The sequence below is a fragment of the Acromyrmex echinatior genome, chromosome 1 (genome assembly GCF_024713525.1).
Source record: "Acromyrmex echinatior isolate Ae372 chromosome 1, ASM2471352v2, whole genome shotgun sequence".
Classification (NCBI taxonomy): Eukaryota; Metazoa; Arthropoda; class Insecta; order Hymenoptera; family Formicidae; genus Acromyrmex; species Acromyrmex echinatior.
This window is the reverse complement of record NC_141852.1, coordinates 1889496-1901793: the sequence shown is the minus strand read 5'-3', so window position 1 is coordinate 1901793 and position 12298 is coordinate 1889496.

Genomic DNA, 12298 nt, shown 5'->3' with positions numbered 1-12298 from the left:
AATTCCGTTCAAAAATTTTCAGTAATTAGTTGAAAGATGCTACTCAAAAAGTAATGTGACATGACACTGCGAATGTCCTCTGACAGATTTTCTAAGAACTTATTGACTTGTCTTCGTATTATGTTGTAATATTGCTAACGTTACGTATCAATATTTTTAAAACGGGCATTTTTACGTTGCTGCAATGTGCTGAAATATTGCAGCAATATTTCACAATATTTTTGCAATGTTGCAATCTTACAATGAAATATTTTTACAATGTTGCTGTAATATTTCTGTGCTGTATGGGTGTATACGAATCTTAATACTCAAAGTGAGCTTTCTAGCGGAGGCACAAATCGACACAGTGATAAAAGTTATTCTTGTCTTTATTTTTTACTGATTCTTGAACAAGGACAGAATGACTCTTGTGTCAATTTGTGTCTCTTGCTGGAAATATTTTAAAAATACTGTTGCAACATTGCTGAAGTAATATTGCAAAAGAAGTCTTTGCAATGTTTTTGCAACATTATATTGCAATATGCAACGTTAAAATGTTGCAGCAATGTTGCTACAAGTTTCTGTGCTGAATCTGTTTTCTGTTCCTGCATTAGTCTGCACTAGCACTCTCTTTTTCAGCAAATATCAAACGTATACCTATCTCATTTATTAGTTTCATAGATATGTATATATGTTCAAAACTTAATAATACTCGATTTTTATTTAAAACTGTGATTTTGTTATTATTCGAGTTTGATTATCAATAGAGATGATAACTGCAAAGAAAAAATTGTAATTTTTTTGGTAATACATAAGATATTAGATAGCATTAAAAGTACTTATTTATACAGCATTTATAAAATAAAAAAATCACGAACTTAATAATAAATTATCGAAATATTTATGTTAATAATTGTAAATTTTTATTAATTGTCGGTAATATTATTGTTCTTCAATTATCCCGGGCCCTCAGGACTCCATTGATTATCACGAAAATTTGCTCAGGGCCGATATGGTGCTTTCCACGCTGTCGAATTCGAGAAAACGAAATTGTGACTAAAGCGACTAAGAACGCTTCCAAAAATGATGTATGTAATAATAAAGTATTGACTCTAAACAAGTTGTCGCTAATCATGAGATGGTTTATGGGAAAATTAAGAATAGATTTGTGAATAATCTGAATTTAAATACGGATCAATATATGAATCTTTTATTTGAAGTTGATTTTTTATTTTTACGTAATTGTAAATTGTAGAGAGACTCTGCAGAATTATTAGAATAATAACGGGATATGCTTATACTAATACTTTTCTATATAGGATTAAAGTAATTGAGTTTCCTTTTTGCAACTGCGGCTTTCAAATACAGGATCTAAATCATATTTTTCAGCGAAAAATTCCTGAATTTCAGAAATTTATACAGATTTGATTGAGCTCAAGATTTTCTTTCCTTATTCAACATTCCAGATAGCAAGTTTTCTGCATGTTGCTATAAATTTGATACAAATTGTATCGCCTGAGTTGCTATCTTTTTTGAGGAAATTTTCGATTTTGCTTATGATATTGGCGACAATATACCATAAATGATTATTCACAACCGGAGGGAAACAATTTCCCTCTTCTTTTTTATAAATTTTATAGGTTAGGACAATCGCACGGCAACATGATGGAAACTAATTCTACATAAAACAAATTTGCTAGCAATTTGACAGTAATATAAAAGAAATTGTTGTAGTAAAAAAGGTTAACCTCTAACAATGCTTTCCTGTTTAAAATCGACTGAAAAGAGAACTTTAAGATATCTTTAAGAGTTCTTTAAGAAACATCTTTAAGATATTTCATAAAGAACTCTGAAAGATATCTTAAAGTGACTTATGAGTTGATTTTAGACATTTTACTCATTTGGTTGACAGATGTAAGTTACTATGAATAAAATTATTGGGAGTACAAATTAGTTCGGTTAATTTTCCAAAAGCTGGCTCCGGCTGTTGTGAATGGTTCATAGTGACAACTGATTTTGGAGTTTTCAGAGAGGTTAATCATCTGCTAATAATATTCAGTTTATATCGCTTTGAATTTCATACAAAAACCTTTTTACTGTGTTTGAAATGTCGAATTTTGTGTTAACCAAGCAGCATATGCGGGAGATTCTAATTTTTTGCTTTAATTGGAAGAAAAGTGTAGCTGAAGCCCATCGAATGCTTGTCGAAGTTTATGGTGACACTGCTCCAACTGATAAATCATGTAGGGAATGGTTTCGACGTTTCAAGGATGGAGATTTCAACGTTGAAGACAAGCCTCGCTCTGGACAGCCAAAAAAATTCGAAGACAAAGAATTAGAGACATTATTCGAAGAAGATCAGAGTCAAACGCAAGAGGAGCTTGCAGAATCATTGGGAGTAACTCAACAAGTCGTTTTTGCACGATTGAGAGCCATGGGAATAATTCAAAAACAAGGAAATTGGGTGCCTTATGAACTGAAACCGAGAGACGTTGAAAGGCGATTTTTCACTTGCGAACAGCTGATTCAAAGACAACAAAGAAAAGGTTTTTTGCATCGGATTGTGACTGGAGATGAGAAGTGGATATTCTACGACAACCCGAAGAAGAAAAAATACTACGCTAAGTCCGTCAATCGTTGCCATCGACCTCAACATCAACATCAAAGCCGAACATTCATGGTTCGAAGATCATGCTCTGTATCTGGTGGGACCAAAAAGGTGTTGTTTACTATGAGCTGCTGAAACCTGGCGATTCCATTACGGGCGATCAGTATCGGCTACAATTGATTCGTTTGAGCCGTGCATTGCGAGAAAAACGGCCGGAATACGAGCAAAGACATGATAAAGTTATTTTTCTTCATGACAACGCTCGGCCTTATGTCGTTAAAGTCGTAAAAAAATATTTGGAAACGCTCAAATGGGATGTTTTACCGCACCCGCCGTATTCTCCGGACATTGCTCCTTCTAATTACTGGTTGTTCCGAAGGATGCAACACGATTTGGCAAGTCATCGGTTCACTTCTTTCGCAGAAATCGAAAATTAGGTCCAAAATTGGATCGCCTCCAAAGATGAGTCATTTTTTCGAGATGGAATTCGAAAATTGCCTGAGAGATGGGGGAAAGTAGTAGCCAGCGATGGACAATACTTTAATTAATCTGTTCATTCATTTTGTTTTGAAATAAATGCATTTTTGAACACAAAAAAATGAACCGAATTAATTTGTACTCCTAATACAATGCAGAACAAAATACATATTAAAGTATTAAGGGATTTTATTTACTCGGTAAATATTTCAAAAAAAGTATTATACCTTTCATCTTAAAGCCTTCCCAGTGAGAAATGAAATCGATGTCGAATCGACATTGATTTGACGTCGATTTGACATCGATTTCGACGTATTCATGTTTAAATAATAACACTGTTAAATGTATGTTTGTAAACAAAACAAAATTAAAGTTATGAATTAAATTATCATATAATTCATATGTAGAGTTGAGTGGCCTAGGAGGCCTTTTCCATCCACGATGTATAGGATATATGTATGTATGCTTAGTCTCATATCTGCTAGGCTTTTTGGTTCGATTAGGCTAAACATATATTGGACTGGATGTAAGAAGAAGAAAAAAGAAATAGAATCCTTTACTCTCGAGGAGATATGCTGGAGATATACTTATCCACTGAAGCTGGGTATTATGATTTACTGTAGTGAATCGAAAATCCAATAGAGGGCGCAAAGAAGAAGATAGCGAGAAACATTCTTCTCGCTCTAGTCGCTTGTTTCAAACCGAAAATGCTTTCTTGACCGTTCGTGTATCAATAATAAGAGGCAATGGGCATTTTAAATAAGATACAAATTTTAACAAATTGTAGTAATAGTATACCCTTCCTATTAATCTAGAATAGTATAAAATAGTATAAAAATCATGTCAAAACATAACAATTTACAAGATTTTTAATTGTTTACGATTTTTCATGCGTGTTGTATACTTCGTTCATAAATTCGAGTAATAGGAAATTTGTGTGATTGAGGTCGTAAGATTTCACATCGAAATGCTAAAGAGTCAAGTTCGAATCCTTTTTTTTCTTTTATTTTTCGTAATTCTTTTCTGAAATAAGTAATCAAATTAGTAATAAACGTATATTAGGTCAAATATATTTTCATATAATTTTTGAAATAATTCGCGTATGAGAGTTTTAAAACATCGACTGTAGAAAAGAAACTCATTTTGCTTTGCAATTGACAAATAAAAAATTATTTTAAAACATGTAAGATTTTCTAGCTTAAGAGTGCTAAGCAAAAATAAGTAAAAGTTAAAATATATGAGCAACGTTTATTGAATCTTTAAATATAAACTAGATTCATTTTTACATAAAAATGAATTTTCAGTGCGAAAATGAGAGAAACAATCTCCAATAACCATGAGCTTAACAAATATTATTTAGGACATGATCATAAACAAATTCAACAGGTTTTAGTTGGTCAGACACCTTGCGTAATGCTAATGCCGGTATTGTAATTTTCAAGCCTTATAACATGAAAAGTATTTAATGAAAATAACTTTATTACAGTGTTTTGAAAAGCTCTTGACGGGCTATTATATTCTGAAATAAAAAAATAGAATGTTCCGTAAAAAATCAACATAATTTTGATCTGATATTGACGATGCCACTCGAGGTCAAACTAATCAGATCATTAAATACATCATTTTAAACCTTACAATTTGTATTTGAAATATTTTTCTTAAAAATGCTTCGTTTTCAAGATATTTCTGAATTTTTTAAGGACCTCGTATGTTATTTAGAATGCTTCTCGCCCCTTATTGATACATGCTGAGCGGTCGAGATTGCCGAGAAAGCATTTTCAGTCGATTGAAACAAGTGACTAAAGCGAGAAGGATCTCTCGCTGTCTCATTCACTCTCGATGCGTCGAAAGCGAACACATGAACATAACCTAGTCAAAAATTCATTGGTAGCCACACACACAAAAACGAGCTTTCCAGTCAGAAATGATAATGGAATCTACATCGAATCGATGTTAATTTGACGTCAAATCAACGTCGAGTCGACATCGATTCCATTATCATTTCTGATTGGGAAGCTCGTTTTTGTGTGTGTGGCTACCAATTACGTCAGGCCGTTGAATGATGGCACTGATTAGAGTATCTATAAGAGAGTCGCGTCAATCTGAAGTAAAATGGCGTCTAACAGGGACTCTATTAAAGAAAGATTCTATACTACGTAGTAGGGCTTATAAGTAGTTCCTGTTCAGCACGTCGGACGTCTCGCTCTGCTTCAGGTGTTGCATCAACCACTTTTTGAAAAGGGTGGTCAGCTTCGATACTATGCAATTGTATTACACCACCGACAGTCCCTTTATTCGTCTGAACGCTCGTCCGTGCGGCGCAATCGCAGATGTCCAATGTCTAGAGGGAGTTTTCCATTTTCGTTTTTGTTGCGTCATCTTTTGCTCGGTTTGGGGTCACCGATGCATTGCATTCCGATTTTTTATTTATTTAATTCTACGCAGACCCTCAGGCCTAGTTCCATCTTTGTTGGATGCTAGGCCATTCGCCAAGAAGAAGAAGAAGGGCTTCTAAGTCTTCAGATATCTAAATATTCGGATATCCGAAATCGATTCTGATTTGAAAACTCAAAACTGTATTATTTGGGTAATCCGGATATCTGAATTATTCAGATTTGCGAATCCAAATCTATATTCAGATTCGGATCTGAATTTGGTTTCGGATTTAAATTCATGTCCAGAAAAAAAGAAAACATCGATTTAATGAATTTTAACATAAGTTACTTTTTAAATAAAAATTGAATTTTAATTCACATATGTAATTGAAGAAAAATAAAATTAAAAAATATAAATATAGATTTACATAGAATTATACAAACACTTAAAATCTAACTAAATCGTTAAGGCATTTGTTTCTATAGGTTATGTTTCTTACATATTCCTCCTATGAGATTTAATATTGTTTATAAATATAGAGGAAAGTTCCTTATTATAAGATAGATGCCTAATATGAGATAGCGGCGTTTCTGCTAAACTAATAGACGCTATCTATCGGTTCCATCATGAATTTATTGCTCTTGGATTGAAAACTATTTAGTATTATGGAAAATTCATTATTGGATCATGCCTGTAGTCATTGTAAAAAAAGATTTTAGAATTTGGATGTCTTCAAGTTTCATTGAAATAAGCCTTTAAACATTGTTTATTATTTAATAAAAACAAATATTTGGCAATAAATTCTTCATGTAGTGATAAAGTAAGATCGTACTAATAGAAAAATACGGATGTTGAATTATTTAATTACAAAAATTAGATTTGATAATTATAAAATCATTAAGCGTGGAAATCGTAATATGAGATAGGATTTATTCTAATATGAAATAACCCATGCTCCCATGTCATAGTGAAAATCGTTGCTAAAGTATAAATGTTATTGTACAATAATAAAAAAGGACAATCAGAACAACGAGTGTCCATTTCTGCAATGCTTGATTTTAATTACCTGAAGACGAGTTCTGGATATAATGTCGCATACTTATTTTTCATCCTGATTGTGTTTGTTTGTATTTAAGAAACATTAAATAAAATTTTTTAGTTACAATACTGATATACTTTGCGTTTTATTTGTGTTTTAATCGATTTCTCGGGGCATCTCATATTAGGAGCACAATTTTTTTACTTTGCGATTTGCTCACTTTTTACATTTCTTTAATTAAAAAAAAAATAGAATTTAAATTAAATTTTATATAACATTATCTTAAAGCTTATTAAATTTCCTTCAAAATATTATTTATTATTATTTTTTTAAATTTTGCCCATAAATTTCTAGCATTTATCTAAAATGAACTCGGTATTTCAGGATCCTTTCCTCTAAATGTTTGGAACAGACTCTCAATCTTAAAATAGTAATAACAAAGATGTACAAGGCTAATAAGAGGAATATTTGTATTTCAAAATATAAATAATAGGGAGCATACAGCCACAACACTAGATGTTTTAAACGGAAGTCACATATTTAAAATTATAATATATTGTAATAACGTAGATGTTTCGATTAAGATTTGATCATCATCAATACATAAAAATATCAGATATTAAATAAAGAAATACGTAAAATTAAATTAACGATGAAAACTAGTCAAAAAAGATGATAAAACAATTTTACAATCGGTATGATACGAGTTAACAGAGTAAGTTAAAGTCCAGAAATTGAAGTTGAACAATGTTCAATCGCTTATGAAGTATTTTCTATTACGTTTAGGATTTCTTATTACAAGAAGTAAAGTGCAACTTTATATTAAAAATACGGAATTTCCAGATTCTATTTAAATTAAGAAAAAAAATACATTTTTCAACAATATTACTTTACTATACAGAAAGACAAAGGGCTACGAGCAAAACAATCATTATAAAATAAAAATTTTAAAACCGTTAATAAGTAAAATATCATCTAGTTAAAACATAAACTTTAATTTGCCGGTACTAACAAAACAAAACAAATACAATAAAATATAATAAAATAAAATGTCGTCTATTCTTAGATGAGATTGAAATACTTATTACTCTAAGACGCTCAGAGATAATATATTCAATCTCATCGCATTACCTAAGAATAGACGACATTTTTATTTTATTATATTGACACGCAATAAAAGAAACATGTTATGTTTGTTTATAATCTACATACACTATCAAGAGGAATACATGGTTTTCTTTATTACAACATTTCTGCAATATTTATTCTAAATTGAGCGAGTTTGATTATTAATGATGCGATCGAGAGCAATCTTCGATTTTTGTATATCTTAACTATATAATATTTCTATCATTTTTATTTATATTGATAATGATCCAACAGGGATCGAAACGTTTGTTTTGTTTTGTTAGTTACTGGCAAATTAAAGTTTTAACTAGATGACATGTTTTATTTATTAATGGTTTTAAAATTTTTATTTTATAATAATTATTTTAGGCTCGTAGCGCTTTATCTTTCTGTTTTTTAAATTTATTAAGCCTTATTACTATTATAGTTTACTTTACGATACATTATTATTCATGAGAATCAATTAAATTTCATAGTAATAATTGCTTACCATGTATTTTGTGACGCAAATCTTCGCAAGTGTAATTCGGAGTTAATAATATAAATTAAAGACGAAAAAATTGGGTAATTTATACCTTAGGTAAAAATTATTGCTAACAAAAATGTGATGGCTGTAGCTAGCGACAGTTACAGTTACTTTGTACATTGTGAAAGGAAAAGGAGAGGAAATGAGAGTGGAGAGGGTATTCTATTGGTGAGTAGAAGGGCTTTTTTCAATGATTGATAGATAGATTTCAGGAAAGCTTCTGTGTCACTCTGTTTATTTAAACTCATTTCTTGTCTTTTGGTATGTATCATCTCAGAGACCATCTTTTTATAATAAGATTGTTCGGAGTCAAGAATGATAGTATTGTTCCAATCAATCGTGTGATCATGAGCTAGTTTGTGACGAGAGATAGCAGATAAAGTATTCGTTAGTTTTTTGAAGTCATTTATATGTTCTTTTAAACGCGTCTTCAGTTTCTTTTTTGTCTATCTTATATATGAATACTTGCAATATCGAGACAGTTTATTTTATACACCACATTTGAGTGATCTTCTTTTTTAATTTTATCTTTGTCAGTTTTAATGAAGGTATTCATACAATTCACTGGTTTATTTCAAATTTTTTTTGTGATAGATTTAAATTTTTCAGATATTTTATTAAAATAGTGAAATATTTTTTAGAAATTTTAGTGGAATCCGAGCTGACATTATCTTTGTATTCATTGATATTTTCGAAATTATTTTTAAAAGACAACACTTTGATCCTGTTGTTACTAATTGCGAATAAAAATTCCAATGGGTATCCATTTTTTTTAAGAATGTTAATTAAGGAAATAATATTTTTCTCATGTGGCGTGCGTGCGCGCGCGCGCGTGAGTGTGTGTATGTGTATGTGAAATTTAGGATGGGAAAAGAATAAGATTCTGTCTAACAGTTCGATTACAACACTTCTTTTGTGTTCTAAAGGATGATTAGAAAAGAAATTCAAGTATCTATCAGAATTAGTAGGCTTCTTACAATTGTCAAAAATTCCTCTATGCTCTATTAACAGTCTTACATCGAGAAAATCTTTATTGACTAGCTTTCATCGTTTAATTTAGTATTTCTTTATTTAACATCTTGATATTTTTATGTACTGCTGATGGTCAAATCTTGACCGAAACGTCTACGTTAGTATATTATTATTATTATTTTAAATATATGACTTCCGTTTAAAACATCTAGTGTTGTGACTGTATGCTTCCTATTATTTATATTTTGTATTTTTAAGCCACCTTCAAACAGTTTAAATTTTATTTGTATTTTACTTTTACACTCAGATTAAATAAGTATATAATACAATATAATACAATATAATGACTTTAATATGCATTCAGTTCGCACTAACGCATATTAATTCCAACTAATGCATATTAATTCCAACTGAATTTGCTATAAGCTTGCTACGAATCCGGAACCGAATCTGAGACCTGGATCTGGTTTCAACTTTTATGGATTCGGATCGAGATTCGGATATCTTAGAAAATTCGATAACCCGAATTTGAAGCATCACATTTATACTCTGAATAACCCGAATTTGAAGCATCACATTTATTCGTAATTCGAATAAGCGGATATCCGGATAATTTTAAATCCGAATCAATCTTGAAGCCCTACTACATAGAGCGCAGAGTCATGATGGAAGCTTTGATAAGGTGATGAAATTATTTTAGATGTATCAAAATTATAAATAGGTAAGTCTATATATTGGGTCATCTAAAAAGTATCCGCGATACTTTGTCACTAGATATATGATCATCAACACACATCTAGGGACAAAAAACCGCGGATACTTTTTAGATGACCCAATACATTATTAAGGTTTCGAATTAAAAATATATAAAAGATATAGATATTATGTGGTAGAAAAGCGTCGAAAATGACATCCTAGACAACACACAATGTCCAAATCTGATTTTTATTTAGTCTAGGGATTTAGTACGAATGTTTTAAAAACGTACATTATTCAACGTACAAAGTATATATTTGAACATTTTAAAAATGTTCATTTCATGTAAAAAATTTTTTTAATCTGCTGGCGACGTGTTGCTTTCACTGAACAAGTGAAAATTTTTTTAAGATCGTACAAAGAGTTTCACTTTTGTTAGTATGTACGAACGTCTTTTGAGCGTCTCAGGACATCCCTAGGACGTCTGTATAATATTGAAAATTTTCAATGACAAAAAAATCTATACTACATACAGTTTAGGTACATCTGTTCAATATGGTCTTGATGGAAATTTATGCAGTTCAATTGGACATCCAGTTAGTTACTATCTAATGTTTAATCTTAATGTTTAATCTTTTTATAACGACTATTTTCAGGTTAAGAAATCATACGCTTTTACACTAGTTATCATGTATATCTTTGACCAGAGATCTTCACAGTGATGGGAGGTAACAAGAATTCTGCTCTAGGAAACTTTGTGCGCATGCGTAAAGCTGAGCAGCCTTAACTGACGTACACATTTCATGGTATTATAAACCCCCCCCTCCCCCCCTAATAACGATGTTAAGAAAGTAGTAGAGAGAAAAGGAAGGTTTTTATTAAAGATACATAGTGTGTTCATGAATAATAATAAATTTTGTCTTTTATTACGTCTGCAGCCGATTTATCATCATATGAATACCATGAATGACGTACAGTATCTAAGAAGTTAAAAAAGGAATAATTCATTACTATAACCTTAATTTAGAAAAAAATTTGGAAACGATTTAACACAAAGTGTTAAAATTTGAGATTGTGTCTCCTTTAGGACAGTTGATCACTAAGATGTACAGGACCCCAAAAGCATTTGCATTCTGTATTGCTCCGTATGTTCCATCATTGGATCGAGCGGCTACGTCATTTTACGCATGCGTACAAAATTTCCTAGAATAGACGAATTCTTACAGTCTCTCTCCTGTCGATAATAGTACGCCATATTGATACGGTACAGGTTATATACCATAATGTACCTAAACAGTATGCAGCATAGACTTTTGTGTCGTTGAAAATTTTCAACACAACACAGATGTCCTAGGGACGTCCATGGGACGTTCAGAAGACGTCCGTACATACTAATAAAAGTGAAACTCCTCGTGCGATCTTAAAAAATTTTCAAATCAGTGAAAATAACACGTCGCGAGCAGATTTAGAAAATCTTTTACATGAGGTGAACATTTTTAAAATGTCCAAATGTGAACATATTTTGTACGTTGTGTAACATATGTTTTTAAAACATTCGTACTAAGTCCATGGACATTCAGACTAAATAAAAAACCAGATTTGGACGTCCAATGGACGTCGTGTGCTGTCTGGGTTTGTCATCACAATCATATAATTGTTAAAAAGGACGTTTAAAATTATCAGTATATAGTTTGACGATGGCAAGACATTTTATTGTAAAATAAAAGTATTGTTAAATGAAAGTGTTATTTCATTATTGTTTCGTATCATTACTATTTCAGTTCAAAAGTGTAAAATTAGTTCAACTATAGAAAACAGATCTACTTCTGTCAATATTTCGTAATTTAACATAAATTCTACTCTCACAATTTCTGAAATCTAAATCACTGCGTTCACGATGCTCAAAGTGGGGATATAATGGCATCGATGATTGGTTTCACCATTTTACTTCAAAGTCAATGAAAATTTGTACAAAATTGACGCGACTCTCTTATAGGGACTCTAACACTGATTAGAGTCACTGTAATAAGACAACAGACCGGAAGGATGTCATTGCTGGGACGTCGTTTATACAATTCACACAAACAGAATACGTTATACAAACTCACGTTTTCACTTAGGGTGAAATCACATGGTGCGGAATAGAGAATGCGTCATTGAAACAACCAATTAGCACTATTCGGAATAACGCTGATTGGTTGCTTCTATGACGCATTCTTTATTCCACAGTCGTTTTCCGCACCGTGTGATTTCACCCTAATACATCACACGGTCCCAGACATGGCGATGACCAATTCCGAGGGCGAATCGCTGTTGTCTCGACTCTTATTCTAGTGATTCTAGCATTAACACTGTTACAGCGCCTTGCCACGATAAAAGGCTGACCTAATAAGTGTGAAATAAGTGTATCATTTTGACGATGAAATTTTATGTTACGTGTCATTTCATTATTATGTGTGCTTAGTGTGAAAATGTGATTTATCTCGTACTTATTAAA